The sequence below is a fragment of the Rhinolophus hipposideros genome, assembly GCF_964194185.1.
Source record: "Rhinolophus hipposideros genome assembly, chromosome: 7".
In the NCBI taxonomy this organism is placed as follows: Eukaryota; Metazoa; Chordata; class Mammalia; order Chiroptera; family Rhinolophidae; genus Rhinolophus; species Rhinolophus hipposideros.
Genome location: NC_138053.1, coordinates 89,450,483 through 89,473,121, shown reverse-complemented (window position 1 = coordinate 89,473,121; position 22,639 = coordinate 89,450,483). Strand labels below are relative to the sequence as shown.

Sequence of the window (22,639 nt, the reverse complement as noted above, 5' to 3'; positions counted from 1 at the left end):
GAAAGTAAAACTATTTTAATTACCAGTAGGGGCTGATATAAGAGAAGCATGTAACAACAAGGAATGGGGCCAGACTTAAGGCTCAGGCTATCTAATACTGGAACCTCTACAGTCTTACTCATTTAGAAGTGGAATCATGTGAATAATTGTTCTACAGCATTCTTTATGCTGTTGTAAGTAACTTGTTCTTTGAAGGTTTAATGATTATGGGGGAAGGGCAGCCAAAGAATTAAGGACTGCTTCCCCCGGACTGAGGTCCCTCTGCTCTAATCCTCTGTCCTGTAGAAACAGGTTAGGCATTGCCTGGAAAAAGCCCTTCCTGGTTAGTGAGGCAAAGGGCCTCTTATCATTGGTTTTGTGTGTTTTCTTAACAGAAAATGCTGGTGAGTAGAAAAAGTACTTTGGGACTGACAGTCTAGCTGGAGAAATTGGGGCTATGACAGGGAGAAGGTAGTTGGGAATAAGAACTACTCAGGTAGAATATAAGATTGCTTTTTATCTACCTTTTATGTTGGGCAAATATGTTCCTGATGTAGAGCTAAGGCCAGGTTGCTCCCTCCATTTCAAGTCTAATGCTTCATAATAAACATATTTGCCAAGGCTTCTCAGCTATCCTTTTACAGAACATAAGGAGGAAAGTGACATAGGGAACCTCAGTAAAGCTGTTTCTTCCCCTTTGCCCAGCATATAGTGACAGAGAGTGGAACTCCAAATCCGGAGGTGACTCTCCGGCATTGCTCCTGGAATGACTGCCTGGATTTGTGCTACAGCCGAGGAAGGTGGTCAGCGAAGGGCTCAGGGTGCATTGCAGGACCCTGCTCAAAGGAGAATCTCTGATAAAGTTTTGTACCTCCAAACCTGCTGCCTGCTAAAGACACCCCAAAACCACAGCAAGAGGCAGTTCCCCTTGGAACATGTGCTCTTAACAAAAATCAGGTCTTTTCCAACTTCATGCTCTTTTAAATCACCGTTTCTCAACCTCATTATCATTATTGACAATTTGGATGGGATAATTGCTTGTTGTGGGTGTTCTATGAGTTGTAGGACGTTCAGCAGCAACTCTGATCTCTACTCATTAGATGCCAGGAGTACTTCCCCACTTACACTTCCTTTCCCCATATGCCTCCGGATATTACCAATGTCCTCTGGGGAGCAAAAGAGCCCCTGCTGGAGAAGCACTGATTGAAACAGAGGAAGTCCTTCGCTTGGCTATGTGAAGGGTCAGGTCCTAATAATGTGTGTGTGGGGGGGTGTAAGAAGGGAGAAAAATGGAGTAAATGCTATACAGATTTCAACGTTTTCCTGTAATTAAGAACCATATATATATATATGGAAACAGCTGTACTCTTTCATATAATATTGGCTCTCTGGTCTTGAGCTTCCAATTTGTAGATAAGATCCTGTGAACAAATTGTAGCAATTCGGTCCTCCAACCAATACTTACCAGTAGAGCTGAATTTATCAAATTCTCTACGTGAGTCTCCCAGGGTTTGGGTTAATTTAGTGGCCTTGGATAGAAGTTAGCCAAAAAGATGTGAAGCAAAGGTGGTTGGGGTACCACAGCTGACACTGCTGTCACCTTGCTTTAGCTTCATTCCTGTTGGTCGACATATTTTCTTTGGGACTTTCATTCTCTTTGAACTATTTAGGAGGAAAGGATGGGGAACTGAGGAAGACATCAGGACTCGGTAGATGGTATGGGAGGCACGGAGAGGGGAGTCGTGGTGAGGTTTGGAGGTGAGGTGAGGTCTATATAATTATTGTAGACATTTCAATTGACACAAACAGATACAATTCAAAACGGTGAACACACACTGAAATTTTTATCAACTGACTAGTAATGTAGGTGATGACGAGTCCATTATATTACAAGTAATTCTATGGCAAATACTTTAGCAGAAATCAGTAGTCACAGAATAATTTATCCTTTTGATAAATATCTTCACAATGCAGGTTATGTTTCACTGGCACAAATTATATAAGCAATTGAAAATGACAAAGGAATTCATTTTACAACCCAGGCAATCCAGCTTTGCTTATTAAAAATATATTTATTTCATTTGGAGAGTAAAACAGTTTTTATTTTCATGAGTGTAATGTTGAGAGGTAATTAAATTGGTCGTAAATCACACCTTGAACTTCGGCTCCCCCGTCCCGTTAGTCTATAATCTAAATAGCTAGTGACAGCCACAATAATTAATGGTGACAATTTTCTAAACTCCAGAGCTTCAAATGCTTCTCCATTCATTCCCTAAGTGTGTGTTTCAAGATTTTTTTTCAGGAGCACACACCTTAAAAATGTGAGATGAACCACTAAAAACATCACCAAATTGGACTTTACACAGTAAGATATTGAGATGTAGCATTTTGGCTACCACTTGATACATGTCTATAAATTCTGGAAAAGCTTCCACTCTTCAGGTTAAGAGCATTGTCAACCAGTTACATCATTATTTCATTGAAGAATGCCTTAAAACACCTGATGGAAAAACAAAATTGAGAAGATCTGCAGTCTCATTGGTGGAAGCTTTTGCCTCCTGTTTCTATGGTAACCTGTGATCTGTAGTCCAGTCACACCTTTGAAAGGCTTCTTTTCCCTATCATGAAAATTTACCCAGAAGCACTGAAGGTACCAAACATTAATTTTTATGTTGTCGCTGTTGTTTTTTTAATTTGAAAAAGAGAAAACAGAACATAACATCCAGGGGCTTATCATGTACAAGTACTTATTAATTTTAAGATAATTTTCATGCCTATAAGACCACAGGGCTAAAAACTGAGTGCTAAATGAAATAACTATTCTGATACCCTAACAAACACACTCAACAAATGTCTTGAGCATAAAATTGCAAATGCCCACTAATTCGATAGGGTAAAAACTTAGAAACTTGCTCACAATGATTTTAAGTTTCATAGCCAAGTAATTTTCGACCTGGAGTGATTTTGCCTCCCAGGGGACATTTGGCAATGTCTGGAGACATTTTTGGTCGTCACAACTGGTGAAATGTCTATGATGGTGGTGGTGGTTTGTGTGCGAGTGTGTATTACTGGTAACTAGTGTGTAGAGGCCAGCAATGATGCTAAACGTCCCAGTGCACAGGACAGCCTATCCCCCAACAAAATTAGCGGCCTCAAACAGGAGGCTGAGAAACCCTGCATCTAGCCTCATAGACAGTGTGCTGGAATGTAGGGCACACAGGACATAATAAATCACTGAATAAATATTTATGTCCAAATAAATAAAATGCTTTGAAGGCAACCCTAGTTGTCATTTGCTTCCGTGTTCTTGTGCCGCGTTTACTTCTTCTTTTATTTAAATGGCAAAAAAGGAAAAGAAAAAAAAAACGAAAAAGAACAAACAAAGCCCCCACTTTTTTCTTACCGCCCTTTGGTTAAATTGTGAACATCTCCAGCTTGCATGCATTTGTCTAATTTGGTGTGGCCGCATATAAACTTTAAATTCCTGTTCAGTTGGGTACACGAGTGTTTCCACAGCAAAACCTCTGGCGTAGCTCTGGGTTGACATGGCCACACCGCTTAATTTAAATGTAGTTAAGTTCGGATAAGTTTTTTTTTTTCTTCTAGTAATTGAAAATGGACTTACCTTTCCCCAGTTGAATGTGGATGCACTTGCCTTTGGCGACTGCCCCCCTAAACATGGTTACATTTTGTCACCAGGATTTTGGAAGACAATTTTGCCCGAGTAGAATCGACGACTAGGTCAGGAAGGCAGATCCACCCATGAGGAAAACCTGCAATTCGATCTTTTTCCTTGCTGGGATATAGGCGAGCATAAAAGCAACCCAAACACAGCCAGAGGGCGCCAAAATACCGCAAATAAAAGTTCCAAAGGTTCAGACCGGTTTTGCGGGAAGGTAAAATCGCTTTTGGCTAAAGAAAGAGCTACCGTTGTAAGCGACGTCATGTTCTGTTCTTTTGCATTTGCTTCATGCCAACAGATAAGCACCGTGAGCATACTCCCTACCCTGGTGGTTATGTTGTATCCCGGTGTTAGGCAAAGTGGCAGCCCCCCAGGACTCCCCGACACACCGCGATTGGCCCCGGCCTTAACTTGTGCGCTTCTGTGCGGGTTGCCTCGGCTAACCGTCTTCCGCGAACTGATGGCTTCCACGAAAGCACAGACACAAAAGGCAAACAAACAACCCGCCGGTTCCATTCCTCGGACTCCTGTCTTCCCTTCTTCCTCTCCCAAGTCCAGAGAGCATCCTCGCAGGGCGTCGCCGCCCGCCCCTCCAGCTGGACCTTAGCGGTGGCGCTCGTTTGAAGCCGCAGCCTTCCCAATTCAGGGCAGCGCGCCTCGTCCCCGGCGCCTCCGGGACGTGCCTGCTGTTTGGAGGCCACCCTCAACCCCTGGGACATCCGTCCTTAGAGGCTGAGGGGGAGCCCTCAGGTCACCCCCAGCCTCACTGCCTGCGGGCGTATAGGAATCTCAGCCGGAAGTAGCGAGCGAGTGGTATTTGGGTGCTGAGGAGGGTAGCAGGTGGCAGGGGGCGTCATTCATCACTTGTAGGCATCCCCTTACGTCTGAGCGAGAGCCCGAGTACGTGTTGAGAGACAGAGAGAAAGACAGAGAGAGAGAGAGAGAGAGAGAGACCCACGGGCAGCGCTGGATTCGCGGGGGAGGGGAAGAAGGGCGGGGGGCACCAGAATCCAGAGGAGTGCAGAGGAGAGAGGGAGCGAGTGGGAAACCCGCATGGAGGGCAGATGAAGAGAAGCAGGAGGGGCACAGGGATGGAGGGGCGGGGAAGGGGGTCCACAGGGATGGAAAAGGGAGGTGGGGGGATTGGAATAGAGGGGAGGGACGTCAGGAGCGCACAGGGATGGAGGAGGGCGGGGCACCGGGATGGAGGGGAAAGAGGGAGGGAGGAGGGCGGGGAAGCAGGAGGAGGGAGGCTGGGCGGGCGGACGCGGCGGGGGAGGGCGCTGGGCAGGAAGGGGAGGGGGAGCGCGAGCGCAGGAAAGCAGAGGCTGCAGCCGCCGCGGCAGTATCGGCAGCGGCAACGGCGGCGGCGGCAGCGCTCCAAGTCGCTCCTCGCTCGGGGTTCCGCCGTCGAGCCGGAGAAAGAGCCTCCTCCAGCGGCCGGACGCCAGGCCGGACGACACCAGCGACCCGGGCCCCTCGGCGGCACCGCGTTCACCCAGGGGCGGCGCAGGCACCCAGAGCCGGTAAGGAGGCGCGGACCAGGGGCGCCCGCAACCCCGGGGGCCTCCGTTACTCCACCGCACCGCGCACCGCTCCCCAGGCCCGCCCTTCTCTCTCCGCGCTGCAGCCGGGTGGGGGTGGGTGGGTGGAGGTGCAGGGTATGATTAGACGGCGCCGGGCGTGCGGTCCCTCCACCAGGGCTCCATCGCACTTCTGGGATCTGGGGTGATTGGGAGCCCCCGAAGTGGGTGGCTTCAGCTACTCGCCGGGTGGGGAGGATGGAGGGATGGCGAGTTTGATGAACCGAGTTGGGGGTGGGTGCATAGCGGGAGAGAAGGTGATAGTTGAGGAAATTGCCTAATGCGAAGCCCTTTAAGCGCACTGAGTCCCAAAGGGACGGTTTTGTGGGGCTGAAGGGAGCGTATCTGTCATAGGAACCTACTGCGGGGAAGAAAGCGCTTGGTGCGAGGGGCGCAGCAGCCGAAGATGGAGGGTGGGGGTGGGGTGGGGTGGGGTGGGACTAAGGGGAGAGGGAATACGCGGAATCTGGTCTGATCAGAGGAAGGAGGTGGTTTTTGGATTAGCAAATGGGTTTCCTCCACCCGTGGGACTCCTGGATCTTGGCTTGGGGTGGCCAAGGAATGCGAGATTCCCATGACAACGTGCCTCCAGAAGCACCTCTGAGCTGATGGAACAGCCAGCCTCGGACGTGGCTGAATTGCGTTCCCATTAACCCACGGGCCATCTCTGAACATTTAAGTTTTTGGAGTCTTCGGTTCAGAGAATTCACTGGGCGCCTACACCCGCGGTCCTGGCCGGGAGAGTGTGAGTTTGAACCTGACAGCGCACGGCCCCTGACGGCCCAGCCCGGCTGTGAGCGAATGTTTGAGGTTTAGCAGATTTTGAGTAAAGCATTAACGCTGAAACCTGACGCACGGTTCCAGTCCCCTCCATCCCGAAAAATATAAATTGCAGAATCCCTGGATCCGGTAGTACACACAATGCGCGGCTACAGACCGCATTCTTTTCATGAATATTCATCGAACGCTTGGCTGGGCTCCTCGTCTGCTTCCCCAGAGATATTTCTGCCTTGACACAAACTCCGTGGACAGCCTTTGCTTGTGTAATTTTCACCCTGCTGAAATTAGCACAGCGCACATGTGTGCATTTTTAGTACCTTGAGCATGGTTGACACACCTCGGTCTCCCGCGAGGCCAGTAGCACATACATGGCCGATTAAAATGAAACAGTAGCATCGAGATGGCCTTCCTACTATAGGGGTGTGACCAGCACCCCACACTCCCCTCCCTCCCCCCGGGAGTACAGCCAGGGCTAACAGATCCCCAGTACTGCGGACAAAATGAATGAATCGGGACTGTAATTACCTATTCCTTTGTCTTGGCCTCGCGCATGCGCCACAGAGCAGGGTGTGGAGGGCCCAGCAGCCGGGGCTGATCTCTCCATCACCCACCCACCCACTCTCTCTTCGGAGGCCGAGGAACAAAGGCGTTTGCCCTAAATGTTGCGTGAAACCCTTGGGCGCAAATGACAGTCCCCTCTCCCCATCCTATGTGTATGTTTCTTCTTTATTAGGCCATCTCTCATCTTTTGCTTTCTTAGTGATTCAATTGATAAAAAATGAGATTTGCCGTTATAATGAGGACAAATTGTGAATTAAATATTTTTTAATCGAACACTGTTATTTTTCTTTCTAGTACTGTCCATTGTTCTTTTTCCTGTAACATATTGCACTGCAGTGATGGTGACTCTCCTAATTTGCATTAATTAACTGTTTGACAGATTTTTGCTGCTGGTCATTTGATTAAGGGACATTGGTCTCCAAACGGACAGTGGGTATTACCCCTAGTGTCACTACTTGGGAAAAATTGAGACATCTTGGCGTTTTTAGGAACAAGATGGCCTACAAAACCCGGAATAGAGAAAATGGTTACCTTGTCAGGATCCTAACTCTTTCATTTTTCTCTTGATTCTTACCTCATTGTTTCATTAGAAATCCGGGCGAACCCCGTGGAGATGGAAAGCCACTCTTGGGGGAGGAAGAAGGTAGTTAGGGTTGCTGGGGTGAATATGGTTAAGTTCATCACGCTTCCTTTTTTTTTTTTTTTTTTTTTTTGCCATATCTAACAGAAGCCATAATGCATATACCTTTGATAGCTGATTTTCTTTCCAATAATGTGTTATCCAGATTATAGCTTTGTAGATTTCTTCTTGGGCTACTTTGTTTTACTGTCCAAAAGGAGATATTGCGTATATAAAATAGAAGCTAAATATCATGTTTTTGCAATGGTACATATGCTTAAAAGAATTTTATGCTTAAGTATTCTTGGTATAGCCTGATAGGACAACACGTGGCAGAAAAATGGAAATCATCTCTTTTGTTCCTTTTAATAAAAACTTGAACTTTGTATGTCAGGGCCTATACTTGGAAGGGTAGCTGCCTGGTACCCTCTCTATTCCTTAATGTTGAGTGTTTTATTATGGTTTAGAGGGATATATGTAGTATTTTTTCTTTTTCTGTAGGTTGTGTTTTTGAGGGAGAGGTGAGCTGGAATATAGACCAAATTCAATAGCAAATGTATACCAATATACCCCAAATTCAATGAGTCTTAGGATTTTGAGCACGATATTTTTTAAATGGAATAATAATAAAAAAGATCAATTACCTTATTCTTTTAGCTAGCTAGCTTTTTGTCAAGACTTGGCAGGTGGAGAAAGGAAGCTAATTAGGCCTTTTGAAAAAATGCATCAAAGGTGACTATATGGACGGTGGTATTTTTGTCCTTAACTGATGCTTATGCTTTCCTTGTGGCACGTGGAAGAGAATTCCCCCCCAGCTCCTAATCACTCAAATTAAAATGTCCAATGGAAGAGCTCAGCTCAAAGGGCTTTAGCTTCCTATCCTTGGAGGTAACTTTAGTCTATCTTCCTGGATTTACCAGAGCAAACCATATTATAGTGTAAGACATGATTTGTTGTCTCTTTAGTTTTTGTGTGTTTTTTTAAAATTTACATTAAGAACAATTTAAACCATTTTCATTCCATTAAGCCATGGTCAATATAAGTGGAGTTTGAAAAACTTAAACATTTGGGAGATATTTGATCCCTATAAAATAGATGTTTTCGTTTTTCATTGCAGTTTTGTAAAAAATTGCAAAACCCAAAACCATTTATATATGTACACATATATGTGTATATATGCAGTCATGCTATAAAATAAAATTTTACTCATATAAAAGTAAACTAGTTGGTATAGAATATTTTATAAGTGCTTCTTATTGGTCTTTGGAAAATAATACATTTTCTTTCTAAATATGTTTGTAATATAAAAGGGAGAGAGCCTAGCTATCCTACTAAGAATTTTACTTCTGATTTCTACCAGTATACTCCTAAAACAAATGGGTTGCATTGTGTATCTTAAATTAAGATGTTCATTTATAGGCTTAAAAACTCACAATAAGCACCACTGAACATTGAAAGCTGTAATAAACAATGCTATCTAAATAAAGGATTTATAAAATTGTTTTGTCTTTTTATTGTGATATGTGGAAATTTTTGTTTTGGAAAATATCCCCCAAAAGGCCTGTCAACTATTATTTGTTAAAAGCAACTGCTTTTGGTGTCTGGTTCTGTTGGAAGAAGTGCTTTGGTTTGTTTAGGCTTTTGTTTTTCTTACATGTAGTTTTTACCTATTCAGTTTTACACCTTCTTTATCAAAAGATTAACATCTTCTTAATGATTGTCTTCGCTGATAAACTAGAAACCAGCTAACCGCTGAGGAAAACTCCTATGTATGTACACAAGTTGAAGTTCTTGGGGAAATGATGTGGAAACTTCTTCATTTTATCAAGTTTTCTCAATTTACTGGGTCATTTCCATTTATTCTGTCTCTTAGGCTTAAGATAACCCAATGCAACATGAACTTTACTCTTTGTATGGTGGATACATATCAGGAAATGACTTCGAGTTTGTAAATAGTCAGATTTTTTTAAAAGAGTACACTTGATGTGTTTTGGGGAGATTTTTTTAGAGGTTTCCTAGGGTAGATATAGTGGAAAGAAACTGGATTTGGAAAAACCCTAGGCACTGGCTAGGCGACTTTGGGCAAATTATTTCAAACCTCTCTGGATTTCACTTTCTTTAGTTATAAAAGTGGGATAATTATTCCTGCTTTCAGGCTATAATAAGGACCACACATATGTGTAAAAAGTATATAAGTACAATGGCTGGCTCTTAGGGGCTCCAGAACCTCTCAGTCTGCATTTCAACACACAGAGTGTGATTGACATCACTAACTAAAATCCACATATTGAGCTTTGTTTTTGTTTCATGCTAATAATCAAGATCTGAGAGTTTTGGATATGTTTAGTCAGAAATTGGATATCTCATTCTCAAAGATGCTCAAATATCATAATTCCTGATTTCTGTCCTGATGGATATATGTATTTGAAATTCTGAGATACTGTATGAGAATTTGTCCCAAAGTAGATTGAGTGAAACCAGGATGGCCACCCTCATTGAATTCCCCATGGCTGCTTATGTAACGCAAGAGATGGCATTTACATTCTTTTGAAAAAAATACTAGGGTAATTTTAAAACCACGGAAGTTCCCAGCCTGCCAAAGGAAGGTTTTTGTTAAACGCCATTCCTTCCACAGCTACTAAGACAGACATCTAGGTAAGTGTCACATGAGAAAAATTGTCCAGTGAACCTTAAGAAGTGTAGAAGACAATCATATAGAGTCAAATTCTTACCAGAATAGTTTAATTGCAGTTTTGAGAAGGCGCAAGCCCAAGGAGCCTTGTGATTAACCGGCATTCTGTTTTTCCCTCTGGAAGTGAAAAATTGGATGAAAGGGGATACCAAGAGTGTCTCAGAGTGTGTGTTCCTTTTTCTGAACCCTAAGGATTTAAGTAACTTAAAAAAAAATCAAGCTTTCCACAAGCAATAGAGTTTTGAACAAACACAAGGAAAGCAGAGACTTTTTTTGACTAGTCAAGGCCATCAGTGTGGGGAGGTTGCCATTGAGCAAGCTTCAAAGTCTAGGAATAAATTCCTGAAAGCTTTAGAGATTGAGAAATAGAAACCATCTGCAAGCACAGCGGGTACAAGGCATAAGGAAACATTTCAAGATAATATAGGAAAATGGTGTGCAGTGGGGAGAGCAACACGTTTACACAGTATTTCCCCCTTATCACTTAAATATTTTATGAACTTGTGTTTGAATTGGTTTTTTTGTTGTGGTTGTTCATTTTGGATGAGGGAGGAAGGGCTGGACTGCATGGGTTTGTTTTTTGGACTTCTCTGTGAAATGTATATTTCAGCCATTGTTTGTACCTTGTGAGGGAGTGTGGTATTTAGAATGCTGGTTAGGAAGGCTAGATGTGGTGGAGTTGGACTCTAGAGCCAGATTCACTGGGTCAAGAATCTTGTCTCAGCCATTTTCTAGCTGTGTGAATTTTGGCCAATTACTTAGCTTCTCTGTGTTTCAAACCCCATCTGTAAAATGGAGGTTACAACACAGAGTTATTATATGCATTAAGTAAAATCTTCCAACACTTAGGACAATGCCTCATAAATATTCTTTCCATCTTAGCACATTCACCGTAAAGTGGTGAGAGGCCCAGCTTTCTTTACTTCATCGTCTAAGTCTGTAGCTGTTCATATGCTTGTTTAAGAGAGGTCAGATTGCCAGACAGGCCATGGTGGTGCCTTGAAGAGTAGTTCGTAGGATATTGAAGTCTGTGGTTTAGTAAAATCCTCCAGGTGTAGCTATGACACCTTGAATATGTTGCCAGAACACTTGTCCTAGTTTCAAAAGTCTGCAGTGGATAGGTGAAGACAACCCCAGCCTCCTTACTTAATTGCTATTAAAATGAAAAAAAAAACAGTGAAAGTATCGGAAAATTAAAGACCTTCAGAGAAAGACTTATTGTATGACCTTGGGGATAGAGTTAATGCATTCAGATTGGCTTTGTTGTGTCCCCAATCAAGGTGTAGCATTAGCATTTGAAAGGAGTGTCTCATCATTAGTAGCACTAAGATTGATATAAACCAACTGAGATGTTTCAAATTCCAAGGACACACGTGGTATATGCCCTTTCCTCTTTCCCAAGTTGCTGTCACCCCCATTCCAGGAATAAAACTGAAGGTTGTGTTATGCAGGAATGTAAAGGTGTTGTCATCTGTTGACAAAAATCTTTGAAAGTAATCATCCGCATGGAGACCTTAGTCACTGTGTCCTTAGAAACAAAAAAGAAGTGCTTGGGAATTCCAGATATTTGGGATTGCTACATCCTCCAATCAGTTCCAACCTGTCAAGCCTTTAATTCCGCCCAGGTGATTGGTTTTTGGCCTTCTTGACACCGGGTTTTTGCTATTGAGTGAAGGTAAAGTCATTATCATTTTGGTTAAATCATTTTTTAATAGTTTATTTAAGCATGTTTTGAATCTTATGGATTAGGAGGGAGATTATTTTACTTTGTCAGTTATTCACTGTAGGCCAAAGGTTTTGGATATGGTAGTTGTATCTTTTTAAAAATATTTCCTCCAGCACAGAGGTGCTGTTTTTTCTGTTTGTTTGTTTTTTAATTTGGAGCAGTTAAGGGATGGAACTGGACATTTGTTGACTATTGTATGTTATACGATCGAATTTTATTCTCAAGCAAATTATTAAATGCATTTTACCTTCGAACAGATGAAAAACAGAGCATTAAATCATGTGGGCATAAGATTCTAGAGCTACTAGAAAGTGATAGATTTCAAGCCTATGTCTGATGGTCCCTCTTTTCCACAATGCTGTGTACACTGGACTTCCCACTAGCCTTGCCCATTTTACCTTATGCAGTATGGAGACTGGAGGATAAAAATGCATAACCTTCTAACATATTAACATCTTCAATAGTCATGTAGAGAGACCCATACTAAGTTCTTCAATGAAAAATTATGTATCATAGAAGAGCTGCATGGAATACATATTTAATCAGTAAATACATTAAGTGACATAGATTAGAAGTGCTTCTTGTCATAGTGAACATGGACTAGTATCCTCAAGTCATGCCTTTTCTAGTATGATGATGTCCACTCTTAAAATGACTGTGGATGCATTTGGTGGATTTGGTTGGCCACCTTCTCTTTTCTTATTATGCTTCACAAGTGGAGGAGGTAGTAACTCAGATACCTTACCTGTAATTCTACTTTTCAGATACTAATCAGATACTAGTCAACGCCCCCTCCAGCTATATAGTTAGGGTTGTCTGATAGAACTAAACCAAGTCCTGAATTTGTTAACCAGTTTTCATTCTGCTGCCATGCAGGATTCACTTAAAAAAACTCGTGGCTATTTTAAATACTGGCCTAACTACAACCTGAGTCCTTGTAAATACTTGTGTCACCATAACAAAAGGTTCGAAAGCTCATGACTAAAACATGTATTTTGGAGCTCAAAAGGATTTCAGGAAAACTCTTGGCTTGCTCAAGGTCCCATGAGCTGGCTGAGTGGAAACCCAGGTGATTTCCCAATAAAGCTTCCTCCTACGTGTCCCTGCCTTCTGTCTAATTGAATCAAACTTTTACTCACTGTCTGCTACTTCAAAAAAAAAAACCAAAAAACCTACCATTTTTTTGAAAATCCAGATCTGATTTTGTGTCCCTCCCTGCTATCCTCTATCCCATCTTCTGCCTTTCATACGCTGCTGTGTCCCTCGTCTCCAGGTGCTACCTGTTACTGCTTTATCTATGGGCCATTCCCCCCCTCTGCTTATCTCTCTGCTTCTTAACGTTATAGGCACATGATTTCCTCGATAAGCCAAAGAATTTGTGGCATGCACTAAAATAACTGATAAAACTAAATTTTAGTGTCATCTTTGTTTTCCTCCTAAAATGAACAGTGGTGCAAAGTTGGGGGGCTGTGGGTAGAAGTTACACATTTGAAAAGAAAGTTGGTTTTAGACTAATTTGGGGCCTATGGAGTGAGTGGAACAATCAGGCATTGTGCCCTAGAAATGCTCAGGAAACTCCTGGAAAATCCAGCATGCAGTATTGTGGAGAGGTGATGGATGGACTTGAGCTTTTATATGGATTATTAGCGTATCTATCTGGCTTATTGGTTTGAGAGCTGCATGAAACATGAGATTCAATCTCTTTTCTTTAGAATTATCATTTACAGTATTTGGGCCAGTTTAGAGGATTCAAAAGAGCTCTAAGTTTCTGAAGTAGTCATTCAAATATGGAACTTAGGTACAGGTTGTTAAAACACTTTGCAAAACTTAATATTCAGGTGTTTGAAACTGATTTTAACATTGTTAACTGTTTACACTTGTATTTGGTGAAACTGACAGTTGTAGATGAGACACAATTTTAATTTCATATTTAAAATGATCTATTTAGACATTTTAATGGTGGAGAATAAGCTTTAATGAATTTACATTTTTCCCTCAGGGAATCTGCAATAAACGTGTGACTTCCGTTTCTGTAATGCTGTTAATTATTATAGTTTTGCAAGTTCAGAAAAGGATGTCTCCCTAAAATAAGCACTAATCAAAACCTCTTTAAGTTTATAAAGAAATAGATGTGAGAGAATATTTTTTCCTGGTTGAACATTCTAAATAAGTTTCCTGAATTGCTTGGCAAAGTGATTTTGAAAAGACTCCTGTCATTTACCCATTGACAGCCTTTCAAAACACTATGACCACCTAGGCTAATATAATAGCTAAGATAAATAGTGACAAGATCTAATTAGGGAATGGTATATCAAAAGGGAAAACGGGCATCCCAATTTCGGGTATCCCCTCTCACAAGAGAGCTGTACTTTTTGCTTTAATAAAAATCTTTACTCCTTAAAAAAAAAAAGGGAAAACATCAGCAACCATCTAGTAGCTGTGAGGACATCCCTATTTCTTCAGTGTGCATACAAGAAGGTTCTCAGAATTGTTGAGTCTTTGCAAAGTACTGTCTTAAGCTTCTCTGAGCTTGTCTTGGAAACTGGAAGGGCTGTAGGTATATTTGCTGTCTTTGACCTTTACAAATGTTCTCAGCTGTTTCAATAGAGGATAAACAGCTTCTGTATTTGCCTTAGTCATATTTAAGATAATTGGGGAAAAGGAAAATCTAGAGAAATTGGTGATTTACAGGAGATTAAAGGTGACTTTCTCCCTTCCTTTATCCTGCATTTCATCAAGAAGGTAGGGTGAGGTTATGTGACCACTTGGGTATTTACTATATACATTGTACGGTTAAACAAGGTGTTCTGGAATATTCTCTGAAGGACTTATTTTCCTAAGGAAAAAAGAAAGGATCTCAGTTAACAATTGTGGTGACTGGTAGTTTCTGGGTCTTCTTGTGATCACCTAGCCTTGGTGACCACTCTGTTGACAGGAAGTTTCCTGTGGCAAGAGCATTTCCTCAGTAGCCCTGGTGATCTTTTGTAGACTCCTCAGACTTTGAATTCCCAGGGCTCACCCAGCTGGACTTTAGAAACCTGATTCTAGAACTTTCAGTGTTTGGTTTCCAGACAAATAGCAACAAGTATTTGTCCCAATATTCTTCCAAAGGTTGAACAATGGAAACAAGATTGATAGTGGTTTCCCAGGTGTATGTTTCTTCATGTGACTCACATCTGAAGATGATTCTTCTACCGCATGCAGTCCAATGGTTGACCAATGAAAAGTCTCATTGAAGGTTTCACTGGTGTAAGAGACACAAACAGTAACAGCTCACGCCATTCACCTCTACCCTTTCTGTTCAAACTAGTTTTGTTTCCACCATCCAGAAAGCTTAGCTTTGATTTCAGCTGCGCTAAAGTTTCCTGGGTGAGCGGTTGTCCTAGGAGACCTCAACTGGCCACAATGCAGCGAGAAGTAACTACACAATGGAATTATAACACATGATTTCACTAAGGTGAGACTTGTAGTTTCACATGCAATGTGCTCTCAATGGGTAAGCCATTCTATTAATATTTCTAAGATATTAGGTTTAATTTACTACAAACTCTGAGTGCAGAGAATACAACAGAAAAGTGAGTTTAACAAAAGAATGAATTTAAATGTCAGCAGTCTTCACACCTCTCCCCCATACCCATATAACTATCTTCGTTAGTCGTTTCTGCTTAAAAAATATCACTTTGTTGTACTTTAAACTTTAATGCTGTCAGCAGTAACACATTTTTTGGCTGTCTCCTTGCCTCCAGCAACAAGTACTACAACGTTAAGGGGAGAAGTGGTGATTAGAGGGAGCAGCTGGTAAATTAGCACAAATGTGTTCATGCTACCCCTTTCACTTGCCTTCTTTAGACCAGTAGATCCTACTTGTGGATCTCTTTCTTGTATTTATCCCATTGGCTATGCATACTAACTACCACAGGAACACTGAGTGTCATTTCTGTAGTGAGATAGCCAAACATATCAGACAAAGGGCATAACAGTCCAGAATTATGTCATACTGCAAAAAAAAAAAAAAAGTTACTGCTATTTCTAAGGGGAGTGAAAAGAACTCACACCAGTTTTGAGCTGGGTATGATTCCTGTTGGAAGAGGATGTGAACTGGGTGAGATAGATCTAAAAACCAAAACCTAAACTGCGGTATTTTAGACAGTTGTTAACATTACCAGCATGCAGCATAGCAAACCAGCAGGCCCTGACATGTTGGCAATTGTTTGCATAGTTTTCTTGGTAGAGGAAATTTCTAAGAGAACGAATGTTTCAGAGCACTAATATGCACTGTGGTTAGTGTGAGGTTTAATTGGCCGGGGATGCATTTCCATTTAAACTGGATTCTGATAACACATTTAACTACCTTCCTACCTGATTAAACAGTCCAAACGAGAGAGAGAGGCATTTGTGAGCAACAGCGTTTCTTACTAAATATTGAGGTTTTAAAAAAACACCCTTCTTTCTGATAAGGAGGAAATAGCTGCTCTGGAGGGAAGTTCAACATGGTAATTTTGCAGCCATGTTTCTAGATGGAGAGAGCGGAACACCATTCCTTTCTAGTCCCCGGAATGTCCGTATTCCCCCTGTGTGGGCAGGGTTTCTGGTAAGTACAATACAGGAAGCAAAACTACATTGTTCTGGATCAGCAGGTCATTACCTCTTGTTTCTGACCCCGACTGCTCCCTCCTCCTACTGTTTGCATGGGTGGAAAGGAGATGCAGGTGACTGGGATATGAGAAAAGGAAGGGACGGGGTCGAGGGGGTGGAGATCAGTCATGGAAGTGGTAGAAGACACTGCGCTTTGTTCCTGCTCTATCTGCCATAGCAAAATGCCACAGCCTGGGTGGCTTAGACAAGAGGAATTGATTTTCTCATAGCTATGGAAGCTACATGCCCAAAACCAATGTGTTGATAGATTCGATTTCTTCTGAGGTCTCTCTCCTTGGCTTGCAGATGGCTGCCATCTTGCTCTGTCCTCGTCGTCTTGCTTCTGTGTGATTGCATCCCTGCTACATCTGGTGTGTCCTAATCTCTTTTGTATAAGGACACCCATGCTGTTGGATTAAGGCTCACCCCAATGGCCTCGTTTTAACTTAATCATCTCTTTCAAGGCCCTCTCTCCAAATGCAGCCACAAGTTGAGGTCCTGGAGCTTAGGGCTTCAACAAATGAACTTTGGGACGATACAACTCAGCTGATAACAACTCCTGTTGCAGGCCAAGAAAGGTGGTTTATTTACAGCAAAGAACAATTTGAAGCTCCTGTGCAAAATGCTGCTTCATTTGTTCCCGCCCTCAAGAAAGGAGTGGGGAGACTCAACAATACTTGAGCCCCTGGTGTAATCCTCACTGGCCCATGCGGGACAAGGACACGTTTCTTCATCTGACACATGAGATACAGAGAAGTTAGTTTCCTGAAGCTTCACAGTGCTAGAAAAGGTAGAGCCTAGTGTGGGATTCAAAGCTATGTTTCTGTGACCCCATTGTCCCGGGGGTGGCATAGTATGGGCAGATGCCATTCCTTCTGCTGTGCACGTGATGGACGCGTACGTGAAAGAGGCCTCAGGATCCTTCTCAACCAATCAACACGCATTAACACATAGTGAAACCTATTTTTCATTCTAGGACTATATTGTGTATTATCCTGCTTTTCCTCTGCCTGAAAGCTTTTCCATTAGGTTATTTATATACTCAATTATTACAAGAGAGTGAATAAAAGAAAAGAGAAGAATTTACTTAGTGCATCTAGTGTAAAGAGTTAGCTTGTCTTGAGTGGATTAAAATAGAGCTATTCCGAGGTAACCCATTTAAAAATCTCCCACCAAGTGGCAATGGTAAAGACCCTTCTTATTCTAGATGGAAGAATTGACCAGAAGTGCAGGCCAGTTTAAAAATCCTGTTCTGGTATCCTTGCCTATTGGTAGGGATTCTCCATAACAAATATTACTGTGGGGTAAGTTTTATTGGGTGGAGACTTGAAGGCATTAAAAGATAGAGGCTTTAACAATGGTAAGTGTGGGAAGCCTGGCTGGAGTTTTGCTAGGTTTCTATACAATGGGACACTGAGGAGCAGGAAGTAAGAAGTGTCAGGAATCATACGAAGTCTTTGATTACAGAAGTCAAGGCTAATGGATTTTTGGGCCTTTCCAAGCAATAAAACAAATAGTGATACTTAAGGGATTCTTTGAGGGGCATTCTCAGCAAATGCAGATGCGGGTATGTCTACAGTTAACAGTTTGAAAGACTCTTTAAAAAAGCAATTTACAACTTTTGAGGGTGCCCTCTCAAGTGATGCAATCATTGCTTTCTGTTTCAAATTTCAGCTCATGTAACATTGTGTGAACTATGGCCCTAAAAACACTACCTCATTAATCCATAGTCTAATTGAATATAACAATTCAATTTGACTAGATAAACCACTGGCCTTACAACAATTGAAAGTTAGTGCTGTTTAATATCTTTCATAAAAAAAAAAAATTCACTGCTAAATTTTTTGCATGTAACATGTGATGTGAGTTACCATATAATGTTTTATCTCTAATTTCTGCAGCATCTCTTTTCAAGCCAATGTCCATGGTCCTGTTTTCATGCTCACTTTCTTGGTCAGTACCACCTTCCATTCATTCCAGAAAGCTGGCCTCTTCCTGGTAACAAAGCTGTATAGATTATACCTTGTAATTATCTCACACATCCATCCATTTCTCTTGTTGAGGAGAAAATATTTCTATCTTTCAAGGTTCTTTTGGCTGGTCTAATAATCAACTTGACACAAGACAGATTAAAATTAAAGTTTAATAACACGTATATCTCATGTATACATGGGAGAGACCCAGGAACACTGAGAAACTTGCCAAAATGGCAGAAGCCATCACCTTAAATACCACCTTCAGCTAAATACAAAAGATGTTGTGAGTGGAGACTCAGTTATGGGAAGTGACCAAGAAAACCACAGGTAATGAGGGCAATATTGTTACTCAGATTTCAGTCCATGCCTTCTCCGTTGCCAAGGGTTTCTACAGATTTAGAGTTATCCTCTCTTCCAGGTATGGAGAGGGTGATCCCTCTATCTTCATTTATTCAAGATAAGCTAATTCTTTACAAATGGAGATTGCCTTCACAAATGTAAATATCTTTTTACAAAGGATAACTTCTACTTGGTTTTCAGAGCTTCTCCCATGTCTGATGTTTTGTAAAATTAACCAGCTCCAAATAACTAACATCCCCAAAGAGGCATATTGTGGGGCAGCAAACTCTGCTTCCCTTCATTCATTGCTCTAAGCCATGAACTTCATCGAAGCTTCTAGCCCTGTGTTTGGTTATTGCCCTAATACTCTTCTAAATCTGTGCATTCCTGTGCCTAAGACTTTATAGCATGACTTTCAGTTAAATTTAGACTAAAATACCAGAATCCTTCGCTGATCTGCAAGTTCCTGCACATTCACCTTCTGTTTTCATCTTCAGCCTTCTTTCATCCTCACCCTCACCTACCCTCTGTTCTCCAGCCATATGACCCGCCTTTCAGTTCTCCCCAGTGCTCCAAGCTCTTTTCTACTGTTCCTTCTGTCTGGAATATTCTTTTTCTCACTGTCCAAATATTCCTCAGCTTATGTGCCACTTTCTCAGACACGCCTTTCCTGACTGTCTCCACACTTCTTGTAGCACTTGCCATTTTCGTCCCTGCATGTATCAAAAATTGATGTGATTATTTAATGTCTCTTAATGAAACGACCCAGGAGGCAGGGATGTATTGGTTTTGTTGACCCATAACAGTTCTGATACATACTAAGCCCTCCACATTCATTCAGTGTCAAAGATTGCCTACTGTACATTATAGTCATGGAGGGCATGTGTCTTGAAAGTCACCTTTGGCACCTGAGGTGACTTCCATTTATGGACAGTACATTTCATCTTATCAGTGGTGCTAACGATGAATGTGGATATCTGATAAACTCCAATTAGTGTAATTATTCTGTTTCCAGGCAGTAACCTTGGTAGTAATTGTTCTAAATCCCCGAGACATTACGAGTAATTAGTACGAAGTAAGCTTCCTTCCAAGGCATTCTCAAAGGAAGAATAAACTTGTATATTGTTTTGGGGGAACAAATAGTATGACACTATGGAATCTTTGGAAGTAAATCACAGGGACTGAAAGCTGGGCCGACTGTCCTTGCATTCTTCATCGCTTTTCCCAAACCATTGAATATGACAGTCTGCTCCAGATTGGTCGTTCCTGAGCAGCATTTTGTAAGCCTTTGTGAAGTTGCATGCATGGACCCCCAGACGACCTTGTGGCTGTAAATCTTTATTTACACATTGGTTTATTGTAAACCTAACAAAGTAAATAGGACCTAGCCCTGGTTTTGTGCTGCGACCACTTAACTCTAAATTGTGAGTTCCTCCAGTCCAGGACCTTGCTTCACGCATGTCTGGGTGTCCGTTTCTCCCACAGAACCTGTGGTTCAGTAGCGGGCTGAGGGCACAGAAGGGCATGTTTCATGGCCCTTGACTCTGTGCTGTACAAATAAGTCACATGTCAGAATGTTGTCCTTTGCTTTATTTTCACATCCAGGAACCAGTTTGTAATGAATCTTTCGCAAACATCCCGGTGTTTTCTTTGGGAGGGTGTGGGGGAAGAGAGGGGTGGCAGGGGGAGAAACACAATTAAGACAACATTTGTGATTTACTCCCTGCCCTCCATGTTTTCAAGTACTCCCTGATGGTCTGTATTCAATTTTCATGGTCTCACTCCTGGGTGTCATTGGCCTTAGTTTGAACTAAGATTATCAGAGATAATTTGAGTGAATGGAGACTTGAAGACATTAGAAGATAGTTAACCCTGAGATCTCTCACAGAACCCTGATCTGTCTAGTTTTCTAAAGCCAATTCTTATCGATGAAATTCTTATTATAAAACAAGTAGTTGTTTTCACAATGATATGAAATTGATTTCCAAAGTAACCTGTAGTTAAGAAATAGTAATACAGGGTTCCAGTAAGCAAGTCTAATCTGATGACACAACTTATTCATTCTAAAACATTTCTGGATATATTTTAGCAGGCTTTTTCACATGTTAAAAGTGTAGTTATAGTTGTGATTGCAGGGTCTTTACTGTCTACCTCTGTGAGCTGAGTTGGGGCATAAGACGTTCTCATATCATCTACATAATTTGTACCATAAACACTTGCTACTTTTATTGTTGAATCAGTACTGTGTCTCAAAATGGTCTCATGTGAAATGAATTCAGTTTATGAATTAGCCAGTGGCATTGCTGCAGCTTTGACCCCTTTAGTTCCCTGTCCCTTCCTTGCTTCCTCTTCCCCCCACATACACGATAGTACTTCCATATGGATCTAAAGGAGCCAGCCATCAGGACAAGAAAAAGCACAGCGAGGGCCATCTACTCCATAAGGTCATGTCAGTTTAATTTAATTTGAGTGGCAGAGTAGAAAGGGCAGTGATAGCTCTTTGTAATTAATTTTTTTTATCTTATGTATTATTTGGCATCCCTAACTCGCCATTTCAAACTTCATGTTTTGTTTTGAAGGCTTGGCCCAGGTTGTAGATGGTGTACTTGGGATACATAATTAGCTGGAATGACATGGTTGGTATCAATGGTTGAGCAGCACTTTGTGACACAAATGAGTAACTGGATGACTGATACACATTTTGATATGTATTTTCAAACCCTCTGATGTGACCGGCTAGGATGAAAGTGTCATTATGGCTTCAAAATTGGGGAATGTAAACAGAAAAGTTGCTGTGGCTGCATGGCATGAGTTGTGTAGATGTTTAGATTCTGACATCTCAACTCCCGGAGACAATCTACATGGGCCTCAGTCTTTGGGAATTGTGGGGACATATTTCACCTCCCTTCAATTGTGTGAAGGTTATTCTATTTCTGCCCTATAAATTTGTTATTGTGTTGGACACACATGATGTACACTTATTCATTTGAAGTCATAAGTAAAAACAGGTTTATATAGTTGTAAAAGGTACAAATATTGCTTTTGTGATGAATTCATTCTTTAAAGATTAGTGGCTTTTGTAAGCGTATTTCTAAGACTACGCTTTTTAAAAACAGTTCAAATGAGCAAACACTGGGGTTTTTCTACTCTGTTAAATGCATTGTGGGGAAATACAAACCACATTAAAATATTGCACAATTAATGTTTGTTTATTGGATGAGCTGGAGATGCGAAGACTTGTTTCCTTCCTTTTAAGGAGCTTACAGTCAGTGAAGGCAAACAAGAACACCAGTAATTACAATGAGACAAGTGTTAGTCTGTAAAGAACAGGGATAGAGATGTTAACTAGTGGAGAGTCATTAAATTAACTACTTGGATCAATGTTTACCTCTGTCCTTTCCCTACTCTGCTGTCAGAGCCACCTCTTGCACTTAACTAAGCCATGTGAGATATTCCAAGTTTAACAGGCCATTATTTAAAGAATTTTATGTGAATATCACTTTTGAGAATATGAAAGTCAGGATTGATGTCATTTAATTCTAATGTTTTAATCACTAGATAGAAAAGATATTTGCATATCTTAAATTTCCATGAAAAACAAAGTACTGTGGGATTATAAATGGAAGGAAAAGCCTTCCAAGAATAATTAGTTCTTAAAACACAGTAAGAATATCCTTTGATCATGAGTAGCACTTCCTTACAGTAACTGAAGCACCATGTGGGGAAATGTCCCCGCAGTTACTCCCTCCTGCCAGCCTCACTGCCATCGGACAGGCTAGTCAGCTTGAGAAACAAGAAGGATTACTATTTTCCTGACTTCAAGTTTCCAAGAAAAGCACACAGTGGTTTGCAGGATTTTTTAAATCTTTGTTCTAGGGAAGTTACTTGTTGAATCCAAGGAATGAGTGGTGTTGCTTTTTGTTCCAGAGAGATCTCTAGGAACACAAGTTGAGGGTGCCCGGAAATGACTCTGAAATTTCAAGTGACATATAATGAAAAAGGGTGTCTTATACAAAGAAAACACTTTATTTTGATAGAAGCTACTTCGGAAGATGTTAATTCCAGAG

The 22,639-nt window shown here is 41.5% G+C and overlaps 1 protein-coding gene across 1 annotated transcript in view; it reads left to right on the top strand.

Moving 5' to 3' along the window:
* Window positions 1–4,960: 4,960 nt before the first annotated feature.
* The window catches only part of BASP1 (brain abundant membrane attached signal protein 1), a 48,145-nt gene continuing 30,466 nt past the window's right edge, over window positions 4,961–22,639 (top strand). The window contains exon 1 of the mRNA XM_081052867.1: window positions 4,961–5,187. The gene's annotated coding sequence lies outside the window, so the exon portion shown is untranslated. The remainder of the gene's footprint in view (window positions 5,188–22,639) is intronic.